The sequence below is a fragment of the Periplaneta americana genome, chromosome 15 (genome assembly GCF_040183065.1).
Source record: "Periplaneta americana isolate PAMFEO1 chromosome 15, P.americana_PAMFEO1_priV1, whole genome shotgun sequence".
Taxonomy (NCBI): Eukaryota; Metazoa; Arthropoda; class Insecta; order Blattodea; family Blattidae; genus Periplaneta; species Periplaneta americana.
In genome coordinates, this window is record NC_091131.1 from 80,809,756 (window position 1) to 80,834,766 (window position 25,011).

A 25,011-nucleotide genomic window follows, 5' to 3' on the forward strand; every position below is an offset into this window, starting at 1 on the left:
CTGCTAATGCTTAGTTTAGGAAACATTAGTAACTAGTAGATTTATGTAACATCAATCCCATTTGTCGAATTTGTAAGCAGGAAAAAAGGCGGTTTGAAATATTTCTCTACACTTCTACAGGGAATTCTCGGTTGAAGAGATAGATCGTTTGATATTCATTTTATCTGAAAAAGTAAGATCCTTGTGTTGGTGCGAAGTTTCTGAAATTGTAAAGTTAGTCAAGAGTTAACTGAGCGCTGTAAACTTCATTAATCGTTCGACTGTTAGGAACTTAGAAGTCCGCTGGAAAGAGGAATTCCTACAACATCAAGTTTGTACAGGTACTGTAAAAACAAGTAACCTACAAAAACATAGCCGCCAATAAAAACTGTAGGACACAGAAAGTAATTTGAAATATAGCTAAGATGGTCAGTTCTGCTAGTATTTGAATAATCTTTCTACTTGTCGTTAACGAAGAGAAGCTGCGGTAGAATCATTTTAGTAACTTACAAATCACAATTAAATAGGATTAATATCCACTTTGAGCTGTATGTTGCATTATTGTTTGAATACTTAAGAGGTATTCTCCCACCGCTCAGCCAACGATGGAACAATATGGCAAAGAATGTCCAATACAAAATGTACACAATATATTTATTTTATGTAGAGTTCTAGGCGGTGAGAACTGAAGAGTCACAGAAAGCCAACAGTTGCTGAAAACTCCAAATCCTAGAATGGAACAAAATATAAAATTCGTGTCTGGAATCGAACCTGGATCTTCCGAATTTAGGATCGGGTAAACCACAATTACAGTTAAATGTAACGTATCTAAATAAATCTGTTGGGTTGTTTATTGATACAGGTCGTTAATAATTGGTCGAAGAAAAGACAACAAATAAATCTTTTCTACCGTACGATCCAGTTAACGGTAGAGGAAAGCTATATAGGTAGTGCGAATATGTAAAGCATGAGCAATACATTTTAATACTCGTTAAAGTGCCATGCCTCCCTGTAGGAATGATACTTATTGCATGGTCTAGGCCAGAAATTTGAATAGAAATGCCTACTGAGCTATAAATATTTATGTCTCTACCTCTTGGGGATGTGTTTCCTCGGAGAGGGTAGGGCTGTGCGTAAACCCTGCGCCATGTGCTTGCCAATATCTTATATTACGTGTTTTACATATTCATTCCGCTGACTCTTGAGTTCTTGTGACGTTATCGAGCTCTTATAAGTAATGGGCGTTGTCTTGGAAGAAAAATGGAGACCCCTGACAGATCTGAACGACATTCAGCGCGCAGACAGGCTATTTAAATACGCTGGACGACTTAAGCATGTATTTGTTAGAATGTTGGGAAACTGTTTTTGAGGTGACAATTTATAAGTGCTGCATGATGGAAAGCGATCCTACTCCCGGTTAAAAGAGACGACAATGGACAAAAAGAAAGAAAGTGGGAAAAAAGAGGAAAACGGAAGTGTAAAAGAGCGAAAAGATGGAGATGAGAGAGGAGAAGAAGAGAATATATGGAGAAAATATACAGATTGAAGAGGAGAAAATGGCAGAGCAGAACAAAATGGAAATTGAGAAAAAGAAGATTACTATAAAAGAGAAGTAGAAGATATAAGATAAATGGGAGATTAAGATTAAGGAAAAGGATATGCTTGAGGAGAAATAGATTAAGACGGAAAAGAAGAAGATTAAAGTAGAAGAGAAGAAGATAAATATGAAATAGAAGATGGAGGTTAAGGAGAAAATGGTAGAGGAAAGAAAGAGTAAAGTGAAAGAAAAGGGAATGAATATGAAAGAGTAGCTGAATATTAAGCAGGAAACATTGTGGAGGAGAAAAGAATAAGGTGGAAGAGGATAATAAGAGCAAGAAAATTAAGTTGAGAAAGAAGAAGATATGGATGGAAAAGAAGATGAAGATTGAGGAATAAAATATGGTGGATGAGAAAAGATGTAGTTGGAGAAGAAGAAGATAAAGATGGAAGAGAATAGGAATGTTGAAGGAGGAGAAAAATATAGAGGTGGGGGAGAAGATACATTTGGAAGAAAATATTAATATTAAAGAAGAAAATATAGTGGATGAGAAGATGAAGGTGGAGAAGAAGAAGAAGAAGAAGATGATGATGATGATGATGATGATGATGATGATGAAGAGATTGAATAGAATATAAATATTTAAAAATTGAATAGAATATGAATATTTAAAAATTAAATAGAATATGAATATTGAGAAAGAAAAGACAGTGGAGGACAAAAGATGAACGTGGAGAAGGAGAAGAGGAAAAATATAAAGATGGAAGATAATATGAATATTGAGGAAGAAAAGATAGTTGAGGAGAAAAAAGGTAAAGGTGGAGGATGAGACAAAGAAGAAGATAGATGGAAAAGAATATGAACATTGAAGAAGAAATTATGGTGGAAGAGAAAAAGATAAAGGTGAAGAAGAAAGATGAATGGATAGGAGAGAATATGAATATTGAATAAGAAATTATGATGGAGGAGTAGGCCTAACAGATGGACCCGAAGATCGACAAGAAGAGAAGTAGAAGAAAATGAAAATGAAAGGTAAAGGAGGAAGGAAGAATGATAAGAAGAAAATAATAGAAAAGGAATAAGAGTGAAAATAGAGACGAAAGTGAAAGATAATGAAAATAAAGATAAACAGAAGAATAATAATGAAACTAAGACAAAAAAGCATTAACATAATAGGAAGTAGGAGGAAGAAAAGTATGCTTGTATGGGGAGAAATATAGAGAAGGAGAAGAAAGGAAACATAGATGAGAAAAAGGAGGAAAGCGATAATGATGATGATGGTTCATTGTTTTGGAATCTCCGCGACTATTTCATTGATTGAAAACTTAATATACAAATGAAGGGTTGATAGCAAAAACCAGACAAGTTCAAAATATTAATTTTTCAGAAAACGAAAAAATAAATAAATAAATAAATAAATAAATAAATAAATAAATAAATAAATAAAAAATGTCTCTCACGTTTCTCATAGAATGTAATTATCTCACATATTTTATACAGGTATCTCATATGTAAAAAGTGTCACCTTTCTCTTTTATATGGAAGAAAAGATTTGGACATATCCACTTTTTGCAGAAAATGTTATATGTACACACATTAATTGAGAAAAAGTGTATGAAATCATGTTTCATTCATATTGTTAGCTGTACCAACATACAAATAAATACATATAAGTGTTTTATTAAATTAAAAACGGAAAGTTGGATTGATTTTCTGAACAAGATAAACAATATTTTTATGTTTATATTTTTCTCTTTCTAAATTTGTGTCCTTCAGTCTTTGAATTCTTGGTACATCAGGTACATCAAGTACCGAAAAATAATTATCACAATAAATTATAGCTACTCAATAAAATTATTATTATTATTATTATTATTATTATTATTATTATTATTATTATTATTATTATTATTATTATTATTATTATAGCTGTTTTCACGCCTATTGGAATCAGTTTGTCAACATGATTTATATGTCCTTCACCTTTAACTTTGGCATTCCTTATTTTGTCTTCTTTCTTTTCTTTCCTCTTTCTCTTCTTTGGTCATTGCATATTTGGATCTGGTTCATTTTGATGATCATTCATTTGTAAAACGAAATATTTAAACAAAAACACCGACAATAACAGCTAATATGGCGATGAAAGAAAAGAAGACAACACTAATCCCATCTTCATGATATTTTCTAACAAGAACCGGATAAGTTTGTGACTTGTCCGTCTTTTGCTAGAAAGACGTTCGACTAATCCGCTTTTTGCAGAAACGCTACATTTTCAAACACTCATTTCAATGACACAAATCCGGTTTTTGTAGAAACTTGTTATGTCAATAGTTGCCGCTTGAAATGTAGTGGAGAGAACTGTATTATGCTCAAAATTTGAATTTTTGGACTTTCCGGTTTTTCCTATCAACCCTCCAAATATATTTATAGCCTACTAATTTGTATGACACGGTTGCAGCGCCGGGATTTCGTACAAAACCAGTCAGTGGACAAGAATTTGAATTAAATGGTGACTTTTTTCCTCCATGAACTTATGATACACTTTTATGCTAGTACCTTATTTTTTCTCCTTTTTAATATTTCATTAAGTAAAAAAAAGTAAAGACTGAAAAATGAAGATACCATCCACCTCCGAATATAAATAATTGTACAGTATAGAAGTATGGAGTTTGTACATGGTTTATTCTTCAAAACTGTTTATAATGGTAGTTGATATGCTAATTATATTATATTATTTTTCTCTTAGAACTGCACCTAACTACTTTTATTGCTAAAACAATTTTCAAGTGAATTTATTAAACTTGTGCCGTTGATCGTTATCGGGAATTGTACGCTCAAACTCCTCAAAGTTAGGACAACATCGTTTCTAAGAACAGTTTCAATGTTCCGAAAAAGGGACGGGCCAAATAATTGACTCTTGTTTCGAGATTCTGTTACATCCTTCCCTCCCTCCCCATATTATGCGGTTACAACTTCGTCGTAACTTCGTATTTGTTATGTGCATCTTGTAAACCGTCATCCAATTAACATTAAGCTAATGCGCGTAGGATTCTGCATGGTCAATGCCTCCCAGTCATCACCAAGGAACACGTACTCACTCCAACTATTTTGTGATCCTGTAGAATATTTTTTATCTGTTTGAACATCTCTTACAAGATCTCTTTAAAATGGCAGTGGTTATTAATGGAACAGTAATGAAATTTCCGGTATGTGAGTAACCGATATTATTGACTGTTTATTGTTATTCATACTTAGAGACTGAGAGAATATGAAGAAAATTTTTCCAATATATTAATTATATTTTGAAAAAAAAAATTAAAGAAATAAAAAAAAAGAATACTTATATTGGCTGGACTCAGCACACTGGTTACAATACAACACAAGTAAACTTTCTATATTTTCTGTCAAAATATTGCATTTTCTGTCCGTTTATATTGTTTTGCACTATGAGAATTCCATGAAGTTGCAAAAAGAGGATTTACTGGCATGTAAAAGAACTCCTGCGGGACAAAATTCCGGCACACCGGTGACGCTCATATAACCTCGGCAGTTGCGAGCTTCGTTAAATAAACCATAATTTAATTTTAATTTAATTTAGTAGACAGAAAATTGATGGTTGAAACCCGTTTAAAACATTAATATATTTGCACATATAGGCCTACAAGTAGTCATGGCAATACTGAAAAGACTTTCACTGGATTCAAAGGAGTGAGCAGAGCTGTAATAGGAACCACTTATTTTATTTGGTTTCTCGAATTCATTGTTGCTGTAGTTCAATTACTCTAAATTTGAATTTGGAGATTTCACTTGCTCTTGGGAATCCTGAAATGTTGGAGGAATGGGTGGATTGGCTTTTTCAAGTGCTTCCTGGGAAAAATCCCCATCGTCTTCTTATAATTTCTGAAAAGTCCGGTTCATTACTAGTTATATACATTAACAGAGGGAGGGGAATCGTGCAAAATATGGAAAAATATGAAGGTTTTCATGAAATATGGAAATGTTATCAAAATATTATTAAATATGAAAAATGTTTGGTGTTAATTGCATTCTACACATCGTGAATCTTGAAAAACATTTTTGTCATATCGCTTACAATATAATATTTCGTATTTTGCCTGTCTCTATTCACATTCCTTTTCCCTCTATTCTTATTATATTTCCTAGCGGTTGGAAGCGAGATTCGCGGATTAAAATACGGCTAAGGGTAATAAAATCCTTTACTTCTTCCGGAAAGGAAATAAGTTGTGGGTTCTGTGTCACGAAATATAAAATAACTCTGTACTGTCATGATTATCCAAGTCTAACAGCTGACGTGAGCCTTGCAATACTCGTATATAGGACCAGAACAACACAACAGTAGTGTGGGTTGCGTTTATATTTAACTAATATTTTGTACATGTTCAATACAGATTATACAAATTTTTCTTGGGCGATATTTTACTTTTGTTTCAAACGACATTCTTACAACTGTATAAGAAGTGAAGTTTTTTTCTTTTTTCTCTCCGTAATCAGTCTCTCTATGAGCTGAACTAATTCGGCTATGAAAACTATCTGTACCGAAGTAAGAACCGTGTTCATCTCGTTTGATTTCGGAGGTAACTTATAAAATTATGACATAGTTGACAACTTAAGATGCGTTAAATATTTTTATGTGAGTGAAAGAAGCCTTATAAACGACGAAGTACTTGGCCAATAAATTGTCGCCTTTTGTGTCGAGTATAATTTATTTAATAAATTCCAAGAATACTCATCGTATTGCACTATTGAATGTCATTCATTCTCTCTCCATTCAGCTTTATAGCCGCATATATTTTTTAATAGCCTTGCTAAGCAATAGGCCAGAAGTGATAAAACGTTCTGTTACGCTGATCACTAAAAATGAAATAATGAAGAGGCTGTATTGAATATTCTTTGAAAACGTATATTGTAGGCTATACATATCTACACAAAATACTGCACCATTCGGTAAATAAAGAGACAAAACACAGTAGTGCAGTGTGGATTTATTTTAAAACCTGTAACAATATTTTCTCCTAATTTTTTCATAATAAAAATCTTCATCCTTTAGCCACTCTTGCATTTTTATTTTTACTTTAACTTTATCGTGGAATTTTTTTCCTCTTCAGGCGTCTTCCATGGAACTAACAATTAGTTATTATTTCATTATTCTGATAAATTCTGAATTATAATTATTGTATATTCCCTCCTCCAAATTAGGCTTTAGATTCAATCAGAATCTCACTTTTCGTTCTCAGGGACTTTCGGCGTACAATAAAATTGCGATTTTTATGTGAATATTATACAATGGAGTAGGTTGGATCATAAGCGCTCTGAGATTACTTATAAGTTTCTTTACTTGCCACAAGGAAATAATTTTGCGGACTATAAATGATCGGCGAGCCGTACTTTTCCTATTCCTGCAATAGATGAAGAAATTATAGAAGCTGTGAATCTATGATCTCGGTAGCTCTAATTTACAAATTTATTTGTATACTCACACTTCATGGTTGAAATGTATTAATCGTATTCCTATTTTATTGAACATAAACATCGGTGTATATCAAGTCGTAAACATGCAAACTACTGCTCTAATTCTCTCTCTCTCTCTTTCTTGTTCTCTCGACAACCCACCTAAGTATCTGCTTGTAAAAAATACCTTGGACGCTCTAACCTTTTAACATTAACACCTCTTTCAGTAAACAATTCCGTTTATATTTTGAAGTGACGGTTTCTTTACGAAGGAACCGGAATTTTTATTCCGGGAGATCCTGTGATTTTTATGGTAGATGTAATGCTGATATATGTCTCGGATTTTCCAAAATCATACCGGATTAGGCTCTGAGTTCTAGTAATCTAAATTTTTCATTGGGACTGAAAATTATATCCGTTTTAGAGTGAATACAGTTTCACATGTGTATCAGACTGTACACGTCTACATAAAAATCCCTAACGAAGATATAAGAGAAATGTAGGCCTATACACGTTTTAATTAATATACAAAATGAATACTGAAAAAAATTCGCTGGAACGTGTAAATAGGCCTCTGTGGAAAGCTATCATTACAGAAAAATAGTTCCCTACTTCTGCACACCACTCTTAGAAGAACAACTCTATGAAGTTAAATAAATTTCCGGTCCTTGGATAGAAATTCCTTAAAATGGGAACTATTTTACGCACAGCAACAAATTCGTGAGAAGTGCGGAGAGAAAATTCTCCTCGGAACTCAAACATTTGGCACTAGGTACCAAGAGATTTCACGTGCAACAAAATCGTTTTAATTTAATTTTAAATAATTTCTGGTATCATTAACTTAAGATACTGAATTAATATTAAACGAACCCTCATTTTCAGTCATATGAGGCTCTGTGGATATTAGGGCGAGTTCATCTCTAATATTCACAACGCCTCATGTATAGATCCTTTGAAACAATAGTGGAGTAACAGCGGGCCTGAACAAAGAATATTTCCTTTATTCATGAACGGAGACATCGTTTATATTCAGTAAATCTATACGAGTCCAACGTCTTCATTTCTTCATCGGACGGAAGCTGCAATTTTAGATTTTTCGACTTAAAAATCGAATCCTTGTACTATGAATCCCGAGACAAGCACTATAGACAACATATCACCAAGCATGAGTATTTTTGTTTGATATAGCTATTATTATTCTAGTTATCAGATGTTGTCTTTATCATTGTTGTTAAGTAAGACTTATTACATAGGCCTATACAGTTTATACATTTCTTTGTAACCAGCTACATACTATAAAGTGCAGAATATAAAAAAGAAAGAGGAAATGAAACAAGATAGTTCTCATCCGCAAATTATTTTGAAATAAGAAATAAAACACTACTTGAAAAGTTCTCAAAAGAATTTGCAAGAACAATACAAGAAAAGTGAAGAAATAAGTAACTATACACAACTATACACTATAATTGTACAGTACTCATGTTTCATTTTCTTAGTGGCACTTAAAACCTCAGTCGTGTATTTAGTTTTCCTCACATACCTCACGCTCAATTAAATTGGTAGAAGGCTTCTGAATTTGTGAAAAATAAGATATACATTACATAGTGATTGCGCACAATTCATTTGATGTAAGGTTACGTAAGTTGCAGTGTTGTTAGTTAATGTTTAGAATTGACATGGCACCGATTTTTTTAACAAGTTGCTGAATTCTTAATACACAGTTTATTATTCTCTCGGCAGTCTAAAATATTAAAATTACAGAGACATAAAAGTGTCTGGTGATTCTTGTGGGTTCTGTAACTGTGGTTAAACAGGTGTACAAACCCAGTGATTACGAAGAAGCTAGATTGTAAATGGATAGTTAACCTCTACCAGCCTCGAGGTATGATGCACAGAACTGTAAAAATTATTACCTTTTAATAAATCGTTTGGTCTTTCTTATGTATAACAGATCACGTCGCATTTTACTCATTTAATTAGATATTCTTTTTAAGCAGTTGAATTCTTAACTTTACCAATTGAAGAAAACAGAAATATTGTACTTGTTATCTATGTTATTTTATACCGCTCTTGCACTAATTCTAATAGGGCCTTAGGCTAAACAGCAATGGTGCATACGAAAAATATATATTCAATCTCGTTACCCAAGTCAATCGTTTATATTTGCAGACACATTGAGCTCGGTAGCCGAGCAAGGCCTTCTGGATTAACGAACTCAGTAACTTATTTTACATAATAATTACCCGAAGCGATTACGGTTTGTAACAGTTGTAAGTCAAGCATTGTGCGGAAACCTGAAGGGCATTATCTTATCTCAAAATCTGTAATTCAGATCTCTTATACTGCCATAAAAACTATATCACGAGCAAATCATATTTAATTATTGACTATTTGGGTAAATGCTGTCCATTTGTCATTCAAGGAATCATTAGAGCAAGCAAATTATAGCCCTCTTTCACTTATAAAAACACTTTAATGAGAAATGTCTCGCTTTCCTTTCGGTATTGTAAACAAACTCGCTTTGAGTTAGAATGTTGTTCTTCGACTCACTTCACTGCCAATGTCAAAGTCGTGGTTTGAGTTGCATAACGCGTTTTGCTTTACAGATCTGAAAGTTGAATTACTTTTGCATTCATTGATGTCACGTGGCGACAGTGAAGCAGTTTTTGTAGATTTAGTAATAGTATTATAGTATTTTAATGACGATTTCAATTGCGGACGTCATTGAGAGTCGAAATCCAACTCGGGCGAGAAACTGACGACAAATTTTGCCTGGAACCTGTATCAGGAACACTATTATTTTACGAGCCGTAAATCTGCGTTATGGGACCCAGAGGTTTGTTTCTTTCCATGCAAGAGATTTTACTGCCCTTACAAACCATAACCTTCGGCTAGATTTGAAGCTATGAACTTCGAATCCAATGAATAGCATAGTAATTACTTGACCACCTTTCTTATAGAATATTCATTACTAGGGGACTGATGTTGGTGAAAAGTGATCTTCTTGTTTTTCACATTAGGACGATGCCTATTAATATAGAAATCCTTTCTATGTTAATATCAACGTAAAAAAATAATTTGTTATCCTATTGCATTTTTTTTTTCATTTTTTGACATTCTTGAATTAATAGGTCATTTTTATATTTTTTCGGCATTTTTTGGTCATTTTTAATACTTTGAAGAACGTTTAAATCATTTGAAATGTATTTTACTTTCTTCTTTACCGATAGGTCTGTTAAATCATTTTCTAAGCATATAGGTCAGTAATAATTACCTACTTAATAAGTGAATAACAGTGAAGTTTGAGTTTTATAGTTTGGAACAGACTCTGAAGTCCATCCCTCATTCCACTGAAGGCTGCACTTCACACAACGGAAGTAATATAAAGTGCTTGACAATAGCTTACTTAAAGTGAGGGCTTTGACCGCTACTGTTCTTTTGTCGGTACGAGGGTGTCTTTAGAATTTATTTTTGGAAGGGGGGAAACTTCCACCGTGTCCTGGACAGGACGTGGTTCGGAAGGGATGTCTACTGTAGTAGACAGTATTTTAACACAAAGATTGCAAGAATACACCCTACTTCCACAATTTGTTTTGCCATTCATACTCCATCATCTGGAAGATCTGGTAACACAAAAGTGAAACGCGGAAGGAGGAGGAGACAGAATGAAGGCACTGACATGGACCCTCCCCTGATTGAAAAACAGTGTAAACCCTCATTAAAATCTATAGTTTTCCCTTAAAAACCTTCATTTTGTTGCATGTTCTTTGCCTTTATTTTAGCTAAATTCCAGGAAGTTGGCTCCTCTCTCCGAGATTTGCAGGGCAGTCATTGAAACAAGGTGACTAATTTTTAAGAAGTTGTGGTGCGAGTATAGTGAATAATATTTAAATGTCATTTTCTTTTAATTTTACGTCATTTTTCCATTAGTTTAAGGGCATTTTAATGATCATTTTAAGTAGATTTTTAGGTCATCAACATTCGCCCCCTATTCATTACAGATATATGTAATAGAAACAAAATTATTACGAAATGTAGAAAGATGTAATATATTAGATACACCAAGAGAAATACTTCTTTACGGAAGCTAAAAGAAAATTTGTCCGCTTATTGTGTCAAGGAATTATAAGTGTGGGAAAAAAGCTAATGTTAAATAACTGTTCTGTTATGGAAATGGGCATAGAATAGACTACCATCTGGGAAGAAAGTTTGTGAGTACATAATCTCAACGGATAGATTTGAAAACTTAAAGATACCATAGAGATCACTCAATTCCCTAGCGGTCACCATATATTTACCAACCCCAGAGGAAAAGTCGGGTCTCGATTGGTGTCCTCGAGTTATTACAAAAAAAAAAAACTCACACATGGCCAAGTACCAATATTTATCAGCTGTGTGTTAAAATCCCTTTGATATTCAAACAGGCAGAGCGATCTGTCTCTGCCATATTGTCGATTTCATATTGTCACTTTTTTCTTGTCGCTTATGATTCATAATAGTTTCCACAATTTAATTAAGAACTCCATAACCTAATTATCATTAAGTCATAAATAATTAATTAATGAACATAATTTTCCTCAGTATCAAGTGCACCTAATAATTATATTTATACGGAATTTTACTTTTATAATAATCGTACATTTAATTAAATTTCTGTCTTTTATATTCCATTGTATTTATAATAAAATGAATATTTCCATTACCGAGCGAGTTGGCTCAGACGGTAGCGTTGGAGACTGGCATTCGGGAGGCTTTGAGTTCAAACCCCGTGTCCCGCCAATCTGACTGGGATTTTTCATGATTTCCCTCAGTCACAAAGGCAAATGCCGGACTGAAAATTTACATACCATTATTTATCACCGCCTTAATTACCGGTATCATAAACATTAATCAAAATCTAAAATAAGTTACTTGAACACAAGTTATCTACAAAACACAATAGAAACAGGAACTCAACAATAGTAAAAATGTCCTACTCGTATACCCACAATCTTAAAACACGCAATATGAACACAGATGTTAAAGCGTATATAAATAAACTTGACAAAATATTTTCCATTATTCCGTTGTTCCTATAATTAATGTGTAGTCAGTATAGTTAACACTTGATGCATTTATTCGTACTGTACTTGTAAACAAATATTTTCATTATTTCTCAATGAATGTGAACAGAATATTAAATCTCATGCGAAGTGTTAATTTCCTTTCGGATAAATTTGGTAGCTAGAGGCGCTCGTTTAATTTATCAACAAAATGAAAACCTCTTTTGATATTACCTATGATAATTTTCCAAGTATGATCTAAATGGTAGAGAAGGTAAGATAATTAAAATCGATTATCGGCAATCAATTTGCTACGCTCACATTGAAAAATTTACTTGTTGGGAAGTTAATGGATTTGTATAAGTTTTACTGGTCAGTTCGGAAAAGCATAGTTAAATAATTTATTATTATTTCATGTGTGTATTTCACTTCACAATTTAAGTTTGGTAACCGCCGATTTCTAATAAATAACTTATGGCTACATAACAACAAAGTGTATATTATTTGAGGTTTTTCTTTGCTATATAATGTCTATGACACGTTCTTCATGAACAGCAGATGTCAAACGTGCCAACTATCGTGAATTCCAATCCAACTATCAGTTACACGTTGAGATTCAATCACCATTGCCAAAGTCAACAGTTAAACAAAAGAACGTGATCACAGTAAAACAAAAGACTAATGAAAAGCGTATGTATTCTTCTGGCAAACAATGAAGTGACATTTCATCTCTGGCCAAGTAAGCAAATGAACTCGAGATGTTTCAAAGGTAGCTGTGCTTCTTTCTTAACGACCGTGATCGTAAAAAAAGTGATGTTTTAATACGTCAAATATGCCAAATTTCTGGGCATGAAAAGTTCATTCCAAAATAATGCTATTGTAGGTGTAGACATCCATTTATCGAAATAGCGATTTCTAAAAAAGTGTCTATGTGGGTGTGAGAAATGTTTTCAAATTTACGTAGAATTTAATAAAAATGATGTAAGAATAATACAAAATAATTTATTTGTGAATAATAATAATAATAATAATAATAATAATAATAATAATAATAATAATAATATACCGAGTGTGTACAAAGTACGCCCAATTTATATTCACACAAGCAGTAAGTAATCAATTTGAACATTGCCAATAAACACTACCTGTGAAACTGATTGTGGCTTTTGAGACATTGTTCTACCACTGACACGTCGTAATGCACTTTTGGGTGAATTAAAAATAAAATACAAATAAATAATACTTCTTCCATTCAAAATCGGGTGTAAATATTTACACACCCGGTATATATATGATAGAGATAAAGTGGACAAAACGTATGCAAAGTTACTGGATCAAAAAGGTATTCAGTACTCCATGAGTATTGCTGACTACAAGTTTCAGTTAGCGCATAGTGAAGAGATTAATGTCATCATCTTCATAAAATTAGTTTTGATCCGAAACATCTATATTCGACGTATAAGAAGAGAGAAATTGTAACTTTTTGACATGAAACATTTTTTGTAAACTCTGACGTCACTCATAGTACCATGAAAAAGATAACTTTTGTCATTTTTTTACATAATTGTGACCTACGAGTACTATACTGCAACAAAATTAGCATCAGGTATAAGGAGTGATTCATGTATTGATAGGCCTATGTTGTTTAATAGAGGTGTTCATTCTCTTGCTTATGCGAACTATGTTACCTACTTCAGTTGTCGTAGGCCAATTTTATTCTTACAGGTATTAAACAAGTAGAAAATGAGCAATATAAGTAGGCTAAGTTAAAATTCAATTATACAGATAAGAGTCATGGAAATATTGGTTATATGGGCTATTTATGTAAACATAAAATAAAATACACTTCAGTAGTAAAGAAAGTGCATCTGTATTTTATTATTTTAATTCGAGTACAGATTTTTCACGGAATCTTTGAGATTTCCCTAAATCCCCTGTCAGTTGTTTAATAGCTGACATTCTTCGCCTTTAACCTATGTGTGTGAAATGTATTTATCAAAGATTGAAATTTTATAGACATCATTAAAATATCATGTTTCCAGACTGCGTTCTTTTCTTGTGAGATTCCAACACAGGTTCCATCTAAATGATCCGTTGGTGTGTCACGAGAAAATGAAAATAGTAAAGGTTGTCGTAGCAAAAATTGTAAAAATAAAAGCGAAAAGAGTAGCGAAAAAAGTGAGTCCACAAAAGTCAATATTGAACGAACGCGGCACAAGTCAGCATTACCTCCTAAAACCCTAAAAATTCGTCCTGATTGGGAACCACTTTTCTGGATTATGTGAGTGTGCTGTGGGATTTTAAGTTATACCTTTAGTGTGCCACATGTTGAAAAAGGCTGCCTAAATAAACATAGAGAAATTATCACAGCAAAAGAAAAAGGTACAAGCAGCGTATACATTCTTCGGGTAAGAGTAAACAATGAAGCGACATTATTTTCATCTTTGACCAAGAAAACGAATTCAGCGTGTTGCAAAGTCAGATGTGATTCTATCTTTACGAAAATGAAGTAAGAATCTTATGTTAGTATGACAGTAAATCACGTGTCTGTATCCAAGCTTCCTGGAGTCGAAAGATCCTATCACATTAAACGTACATAAATTCCACATCACTTGAATTATTAAGTTTGAGTAACTTGTAATTATTTTTCGTCTCTAGTTTGCAAGTTTGTATGTCAAGGGCGTGTCCCAAAACAGAACACAAAAGAAGGATGAAAAATATTTTTTGTTAATATGTTATGACATGACAACTGGTAGTCAGAGTTTACAATTCATTCATTAAACGTATATGCGGCAAAGAAATTTTCAAGAATCGTACGTTATGTGCTGCTTTGACAATGGACAGTACGCCCGTTAATCCAGTTAGGCACAAACAATCGCTTTACGATGCCTGTAATTAATGTCTCACTTCTTGAAAAAGGAAATAGCTCACAGGACGACTCACCTACATAATATGAAGGATTCAGAGCCATAATGAGCCAAGCGCCATTTATTAAAACAGAGAAAGCAAGGGTTAAAGTTAAGTGAATGCCATAGTTTAATGAAGACTGACATATCATTTTGTTTGAATGTGTATACTTTATATTACTTGCTATATGTTTCCATTGAATTATGGTAACAACTTCATTTTAACCCTTGTTTTCTACGGTTTTAGTAAATGGCGCTTGGCCCACTATGGTTCTGAACCCTTCATATGTTTTTACCTACTGTTATATAGCACTGCGACATTAACCCACGGAAGAAACCAAAGCAATGTATTTTTATTTTGAAGGTTGTAGCCTATATAACAAAACTAATATTTCGTTGAAAATTTTGTCTTTTACATTCTCGTTTTTTTCTCTTATGCAGTCTATTTACTACTATTCGCATTTATCTCTGGATCTAAGGCACGTTATTCGATGTTATGCAATTCCTAAAGAGAGATTTTGTTTGCAAATAATATAGGGTAGATTTATGTATAGGATTACTATGATTCATAATACACGCTTCTTTTCTAAAAACACATGTAGTTCCTGTAAGCAAAAAATATAGGTACAGTACATAACCTGTAATGAGAGATTATGTCGAATACAGGTACAACAGATGAAATCTTGTTAAACTTTTGTCAGTCAAAACTAAAGCAATATCAAATAAGAAATTTTACAGAACGAATAAAAAATACAATGTTCACTTAATTGGTTCACTACGAAATTGAAGGGTTCAGAGCCATAGTGGACCAAGCGCCATTTATTAAAAACGAAGAAAACATGGGTTAAAATTAAGTGATTACCATAATTTAACGAAACATATAGCAAGTAAGATAAAGTATGCACTTTAAAATTAAATGACATGTCAATCTTCATTAAATTATGGTATTTACTTAACTTTAACCCTTGCTTTCTCCGTTTTTAATAAATGGCGCTTAGGCCGCTATGGCTCTGAACCCTTCAATTCTGCTTTCCACAACTGTTACAATTTTATTGTAATTTGAATATTCATCTGGGATAAGTTTATATGAACATTAACATTTAAGTTTGAAAAATTATACCAAATAAAAATTTCACAATTTTTGGGTTAAGCAAAGCGAAAAATTCGACACATAGTACGTGATCCCCAAAAAACAGGAATACATTATTATATTGTAGAAATGTTTTCTGGATGATGTGTATCTTTTATTAATACAGTGGTCACTCTAAAATGAGTAGCAACACTGCTAGTATTCAACTCCCCTAGCGGTGACTAATGTAAGCTTGTATTATGAGATGGAGTGGTGTCTGATATGTATTTATAAATTATAAGGTAATATTCTCATTTATGTTCTGTATGCAGTGACTGTAATAATAAGAATCTGCAACGTCCCAAGGCCAAAAATGTTGGACAAGAGCAAGACTCTAAGTTATGCTTATTGTTGTTTATGATTATCAAGGTGTATTATCACTAGACATCGGATTTTTAGGCACTAAAAATTGCAGTTTTAGGCGCCTAAAATAAGCTCAAAATTTGTAAAATTAGGCTCTATTTTAATGAAAATAGGCATTTTAGGCACATCAAGGTATCATACTTATTTCTTTCACTGAAATTTTTAGTTATACACTAAAATACGCACAAAAAAGTATGTTTAAACATTAAAAAAGAATACTATATTATATTTATAAACAGAGCTGCACAAATTTAATATATTGAAACTAATGAAATAATGATTATTGATATCAAGATTACTCATTTTAAGTTATTGAAATTCAGTTCCATGCTCAGACTTTATTATAATTATCTGCACAGTACACCACCAGAATTTTTTCTAAATTCTCCACAGTTAACCTTTGCCTTTTGTCACTGAGAATCATTTTGAAAGCAGAAAAACTTCTTTCAACCGAAACTGATGTGAGAGGCGCAAATTTTAAATTAGGTACAATAGAAACATCAATACTTACTGGAACATTTACACTTCCCCCCCCCCCCGATATCACTCTTGATACTTTTTCCAACAATGAAAATCCTACATTCTTATTTAATACGTTGTCCCACTTATTTTTAACTTTTTTCCCAGTTTCGCCCAAAGCAGAATGTATGTTCATTTGAGCTTCCTTTACTATTGCTATTTGGCTACAAAGAGATTGTTTTTCACGTTCTAATTGTTCAATGCTTGCAGGTATGAAAGAAAAGTTTGATGTTATGTAGGCAATATCGTTTTTCACTCGTGAGTCATTCAGACAATCTTTCACTGCTTTCACACACGCTGCACTATCAGTTTCAGGTAATTTATCAATAACTGTGACCACTTCTTTAAAATACTTAGAATAATACACCACTGACTGAATCCAGGTTCCCCATCGTGTAACAACCGGCTGAGGTGGGAGTGGGATATCTGGAAAGTTCTCTCTGAATATTGAAATCCTGGATGGGGCTTTACAAAAACATTTTTTTGTGTTAGAAATAAACGAATTGACAAGAGGAAATTCATTCCGGATTGTTTCAGAAACCCTGTGAAGGCCATGTGCTAGACAGGTTACATGCGTGAGGTTAGGATAAAATGTTTTAAGAAGTGGAGCTGCAGCAACCATGTATGAGGCAGCATCAGTACAAAACAACAGAACTTTAGAATCGTCTATATTACCTGAGTATAAAGACTGTAGGCCTTTATTTACAAAATAAGCAATGGCTTGGCTATTCACTTTCGAAAGTTCCTTAACACATACGAGGTGTGGAATCGAAGGTCCATCAGGACTAAGTTTTCCTACTACCATATTTGCTATATACCTATTCATAGGATCTGAGGTTTCATCCACAGAGACCCATATGTAAGAATCACCTATATCCTCCCGAATGGAAGCTAAAGTTTCATTGTATATTCTGTCTAAGTAATTTTTTCTTAGGGTCGACTCAGATGGGATATTTTGTTTGCAGTATTTTTGTAAAAACTATCTTAAAACCGGATTTTTAATTGCATTCCAGGGAATGTTAGCAGCAACAAACGCTCTGGTTAAATCAGCATAGAAATTGCTGCTGAGATTGGATGAAGTAGGCTGTGTTAGTAAAGTTTGTTGCAGTTGATTTTTCTGCTGAGCTTTAGCCTTATGAGCCGCTCCTTGCACATGCAGCTTTAGGTGGCACTTCTTTTCTTGCGAAATCTAAAAATGTAAAGTAAACTGAATTAAAATAAAATTCTAATTGTTGTATTGCCGTATTTCTATCACAAAGTTAGTGGGTTCGAACAATCAAAATTTTAATGACCTGCAAATACTTTAACTATCGGAATTTAAAAGGTTAAAGTGTAGTGGTCTTAAAAAGAATTATACCTCAGGATAGCTCAGTCAATGTATAAATATTATAGGCCTACTCATTAAAATTAATAGAATTTATATATTTCAACTACTGTTACATACCTGTTTGCTACAAATCTTGCAGAATATTATTTTTCCATCATAAGTGAATTCTGAATATTCTGTTAGCCATTGCCGGATCAATGTAGATTTTGCACTTATATTTTTCGGCATTATCGCGTTAAACTTCACAGGAAAACGTCCTACCGCTCAAAACTTCTCGACACAAATAAGGTGAGGGAAAGAGCAACTGTTAACGAGCATTCAAATGAACCGTTGTTATTGAGATTCAATTGGACAAAAATACAAAGTTCCACTTATTGTTGCATTTCCTGGTAGTGTTAACACTAGGAGGGCCATTCTTTTAAATATTTTGTAACGGTTTACCCTACTAATTCGCAGTTTTACGACTTTTCATAAATATTTCAAAAACACTCTTTCTCCAAAAATTGTGATTTTATGACACTCTGAAGGGCAGTACAGCTAATCGGTTTCAGACCGAAAACAGTCATTTTTATAGTATAGTATATCTCTGAATCGGTAGCAGCACATGTTGTGATTGTTGCCTGCTTCAAAACTAAGGTTGGTTCTTTGTCGGCATTTATGCCTCCAAACATGTTAAATTCGGTGAAATATATTGCGAGTGTCGTGAGATTCAAAACATTTTGTTTCCTTTATCAATGGTTTCATGGCCGGTGTGAAGCAAACTTTCCACTTTTTAAATGCCTTAAATTTCGCAGTGAATGCATGTATAAATTATAAAAAGTAAGAGTAAAATGCGAAACTTTACAGTGAGTTAGGCATTTTTAGGCGAATATTAACAAATTAGGCTCTAATAACCGTTTTAGGGCATTTTAGGGCACTATAAAACTCTTTGAATACCTTTCAATTTCCATGAAACACAAATATTAATAATTATTTTTACTTTTCTCCTAAAGAAACAAAATAGGCATTTGCCCTAGAATCCGATGTCTGATTATCACTCAGTCTGAATGCTCGTGGGTGCTGCATATTACAGCCATATTTTGGAACACCAGCAATGCGCCGGAAGCGCCAAAATCTCTTGAATATACATCCCATTGTGCTTCGAAATGTTGCGGCTTCCCAAGTGGTTAATTTTACTTAGCAGATTGAACTGGATAATTCTGGAACATCCTCCGTATTCTCCGGATATGAGCCCCTGCGGCTACGACCTTTTCCCTAAGATGAAAGAACCATTGAGAGGGGTACACTTCAGAAATAGACAGACCATTATAACAATATTAGAGCATTCAATTAGAAGCTTTAGAACAAACTGAAGCTATGGGTGGCAAACATCGCCTTACAAAGAACTGTTAAGTATGTCAATTGTGAAAATAAAATTGTTATCATTTAAAGTGTTGTCATTAATTTTCGAATGATCCATATATTATTGAATTAATAAGAATTCAATTAGCGATTCACTTTAATATACAGTAAGTTCTACAAATTTGTCACGATGGAGGTTGTATTTTTCTCCTTTTCCTCCACAAGCAAATAAATTTTATTTTTAATCAATTAGCTGTACTGTTCGCAAACAGTTTGAACACTTAGAGAGACTTCTGTTTTGTAATACGATTGGAAAGTTTACGAGGCGAATGAACTATAATGACATTGATAATGTATTCGTAGACCAAGGTTAAGCAAACAATTAGCTTGCCGTTTTAGTCGTCAGTCCATATTGTGCAGTTGGCTTTACTGTCTGCGATGCTATTATAAAGCTCCTTCAGCCTGCTTAAGAAAACAGTGTAACATTAAATAGACACTTTTATCATCGCGTTGATTTTACAAAGTGAGCTATTGTTTGATATTGTGACTGACTGGTCTAATAATTCTGTGACAATTTTAATCTGTAAAATTAGTTAAACTTACCTAAAAACAATTAGGCCTACATTTAAACGATACATTAAACACTATACTGTAGAAATTAAAAAAAAATCTTTATTGAATGAAAAACACTTTCCCATACTTTTGCACAACAATTAAAATAATTCTTGTATCTTGTCAAAAACAACTCTATTTAAGTTAATTTTTCAAAATAGTTTGTTTCGTTTTATATTAATTCAAATTTGTTGTTAATTTTATTAATCTTAATTCGTTTCTTCAATGTTAATATTTTATTTAAGGTATTTTCTAGTAATTCTTGATTAATCAAAATGCTAGCTCATGTATTTGTGATGGTGGAAGCATAATAAACTTGTTAAACATTAATACACTCTGCACCATTCAAATAGTGCCAATTCTTGACCTAATATAATTATAAAAAAGTGCATTTTCGTCTATAGTTCCATTGTAAAAACAAATGGACACCAAGTAGCAGAACTGGTTTCGATTTCTAGGGTAATTTTGTCACCCGTCTTTCTTTCCTTCTTTCATGGAAGTTATCTGAAATGTTGATATCGACGTATGCTGATAATATGATTACGGAATCCGCATAATCCACAGAACGGACATAGTGATCTAATTCATGGTCCCTTTATTTCCCATAGTGATAAATTGATATACAGAAGTCCACACCTGTGGAGTAACGGCCAGCGCGTTTGGCCGCGAAACCAGGTGGCCCGGGTTCGATTCCCGGTCGGGGCAAGTTACCTGGTTGAGGTTTTTTCCGGGGTTTTCCCTTTTCCCTCAACCCAAGATGAGGAAATGCTGGGTAACTTTCGGTGCTGGACCCCGGACTCATTTCACCGGCATTATCACCTTCATCTCCTACAGACGCTAAATAACCTAAGCTGTTGATAAAGCGTCGTAAAATAACCTACTAAAAAAAAGATATACTGAAACATTACTCTTCGGTATGTACAATATAAATTTATGAGGCAATTTTTACAAAATAATAGAAATGGTAAATGATAAGTCATTTGAAAAAAAAAAAAAAAAAGGCAGATTCCTTGGCACACGCTATAAAAATGAAAAACATAGATTTTGAAAACATGTTAAGAGGAGAATGTAGGTATGTTTATTATAAAATAAAATATTTCTAACATTATAATCTCAAAAATCCAACGATAATTAAAAACATTCTTGTCTACTAGTGTGCAAAATTGCATGATTCTACCTTAAATACATTCAGAGAAAAAGGTACATGAAGTGCACTAATTTAACATGGCGGAGATAGGGACCTACCAATACCAACATTTCCCTCTTAAAAATAGCTTTTCTGTTTTTCAGCCCCCATAACTTTTGTACCTAAAGTTTTTTCATAAAATTAAAAATATGAAAGCTACAAACAGTGTTCCATACTTTTTACTCACTCACTAATATACCCATTCGTGGTAACATATAATAAAGACCTTGCACAACCCAGCAGATGGCATTATCAACACAACTTTATCATTACTGGACCATATCTTAAAATATTATATTATGTATTCATTGATCTACGCAGGACTCAATTTGGATACGATCTCGTGACATCCACGGTCTAGAGATTTCCTCGAGGCGATGACCTTCGACAGTAAGTACTCTAATTACCACATAAACTGCAATAAAAATGGACTTAAGTAGAGTAATGATGATTATTATCATGATAAAATTTTTAAATTCAGTTTACATAAAGTCGTTCGTAAGTCTTTAAAGGCATAGTGTAGGTATTGAATAAAATAAGTACGTATTATGTGTATTATTTTTTTTACTGATCATAGGCCTACAGTGACCCAAGTTAAATTCTGTCTTGGGACATATAGAGCCTAGGCATATCCTCAAGTCGGTGATCTTCCATTGTCACTACTCTTAATACCACAGAAATTACAATAAAATACTTGAATAATATAATGGAATTGAAAACATTCATGATGATGAAATTCCTAAGAAGTGAAATCATATAATTATTGTAGATGATAGATCACTTTGATGACATGGTAAAGTGGTTAATATAAAAAATAGGTCTAATTTATAAATTACGCACAGTATATTTCAGAAACCAGTACCCTAAATTTTTGGTATAATCTAAAGATATTCACGATCGTTGGCCCTTTATTTTAAATACAAGAACTATTAAACGCATTTCACTTGAATAAAATAGTATTTAGAAGACATTTATGCTACTGACCGAAAATCAAGTTACATAAAACAATTTCATATACATTTAAATGGTGTGATAAAGGGGTTAATTTTTTTTAAAGAATTGCTGACCTACAACTACATGGATTCGATTTTCGACTATCCATAGACGAAGAAATATTCTAAATTTCATTATGGCGAATTTTTTTATTCTCACAATAACTGCACTTAAATGAACTTCACAGAAAATTTTATGAAAATGATGTTGTTGACGACGACGAAGATGATGATAGTGATGAAACATTAAAAATTATACCTTGTAAATTTCCTATAAATCTCTTTAATGAAGTAGCAAAGGAGTTAATTGAAATATAATTTATATTTTGCCATATTGTAGAATCGCTTAATTACACTAGGACCCCAGCATAAATTCGGCGTGGGAACACCCATGCTCTATAGACCTATTTTTTCAGCTTGATTATCTTATATTATCAATATTCATATTGACATAGAAATTACAATTAAGTGGATTTGAAAAAAGCAGTAACATTTCTAGGTTTTCCAGGTGATGGTAATGGTGATGGTGTTAGTAATGATGATGATGATGATGATGATAACGACGACGATGTCGATGAAACCTTTAAAAATCAGATAATATAAATTGGTTGATAAATATTTGTAACGAAGTGATAAATGGGCTATTTCAAATATATTTTATAAGATGTGAATTTTTAAAAGTCACTGACCTACGCAATGATTCCAGCATTGATTCGATCTCGGAGCGTCGTAGTTTATAGATATTACCAACTTGATTACCTTCGATTTGTTAGTACTTTTATTGCTACAGAATAATATCACATAAATTTTAATTGAATTTACTAGGATAAAATATTTGGAGATGTTCATAATAGTAAATGAAGCCATAGAAATCAATATATAAATTTGTCGCTAAATCGTCTTATGACAGGGTGAAAGGAATTAATTCAATTATAATTTATTAATTACATGCGTTTTATAGTCACTGACCTACACTTTGATTGGAACTTCAGACTCTACAGTCTAGAGACGTTATCGAGTTGCTGGTCTTTGATTGTCAGTACCCTTGTCAAGAAACTGCAATTAACTGGACTCAAAAAAAATTAATTAAATAACTAATACGAAGACGTTCGTGATGACGATGACAATGGGCTTCAAATCACACACATATTATATGTTGATGGAATGTTTTGATGGGATGATACAGGTGCATTTCAAATATAATTTATAAATTACATTTGTTTTTTTAGAGTCACTGACTTATGTGGTGACTCCAACTTGGAATCGATCTCTGGGCATCCACAGTCTAAAGAGATATTCTCAACTTGATGACCTTCGATTGTCAGTACTTTTCTCTGAGCAACGGCGCTTAAGTGGTCGTAAGTAAAATAATAAAATGGATTGCAACAAAACACCACCCTGACAGCTCCTACCTGTGACTGTAGGGTAGCAAAGCAGTGGAGACGAGCCTCGCAACGATTCTAGTGTGTCCGTTGTCAGTGGATGTGACAATGGGAGCGCACCCACATTTGCCAACCGCCTGTTGCCAACTCCCGGTGAGCACTGTGGGGATGGTCACTGCCGCGCTTGCCGGCTCACGACCAGAGAGGGGGGATGCGCGTCCTCCCCAACGCCCGCGGAACGGCGGACGGTCAGTTCTGGCTCTGCGCACGCAGACCACACCCTGCCTACTTGGCCCGGGTCAGCATCCTCACAGCTCTGCTAATTTTTTGTAACGTGTCTGATGACCATGTAAACTCCTGGAATGATACAACCAGTGATGTCGAGGATCAGAAATCTTAATGAAGAAGTTACACACTACGTTGGCGCACCGTTAATCTAATAACTAGCGAGGCGGTTTTGCCGGAGACCGGGTTCAAATCCATAAAGACAATGTTGGGGCACATCGCTCAATCTCGTCTCTGCCACTTCATGTCGCTATATCTCGGCCCACAGTAAGGGCTTTCATGTCTGAGCACTTTATTATTACTATTATTATTATTATTATTATTATTATTATTATTATTATTATTATTATTGATATATACACCGATTTGGAGTAGTGGTCAGTGTGTCTGATTGCGAAACTAGTGAGCTCGGAATTGAATTCTGGTTCGAACAAGTTGTCAAGTTGGAGTTTTCTTTTGAGTTTTCCATCAATTCATTAAGAACAAATGCTCAGTAAAGGCTGGTTCACAATAAACCGGAAACGGAAACGAAAACGAGAACGCAACTATTGTTAAAATAAATGTATTTAACATTATTTTCGTTCTCGTCGTTAAAAATAAATGTATTTAACATTATTTCCTTTCTCGTTCTCGTCGTTTCCGTTTCCGGTTTATTGTGAACCAGAATTAACTTTCGGCGCCAGACGCTGGGTTTATTTCATCGTCTTCATCCATCCTGCCTATTTTCATACTAATGTGATCCTATCATACGGAGAACAGCTCAAACCTAATGGAGGCCCCAACCCGAAAACACGATTCTTCGTCATAATCGCCAAAAAGTAATGAAAAGTGCAAATGGACACACACCAATATGCGTTGCGTTAGCAAAAATTATTATTATTATTATTATTATTATTATTATTATTATTATTATTATTATTATTATTATTGTCATATATA

General features: G+C 33.4%; 1 protein-coding gene across 1 annotated transcript in view; it reads right to left on the reverse strand.

The window, feature by feature from the left end:
* LOC138715164 (uncharacterized) overlaps window positions 1-23,955 on the reverse strand; it is a 257,230-nt gene extending 233,275 nt beyond the window's left edge. Inside the window, exon 1 of the mRNA XM_069847725.1 lies at window positions 23,818-23,955. The gene's annotated coding sequence lies outside the window, so the exon portion shown is untranslated. The remainder of the gene's footprint in view (window positions 1-23,817) is intronic.
* Window positions 23,956-25,011: the final 1,056 nt, after the last annotated feature.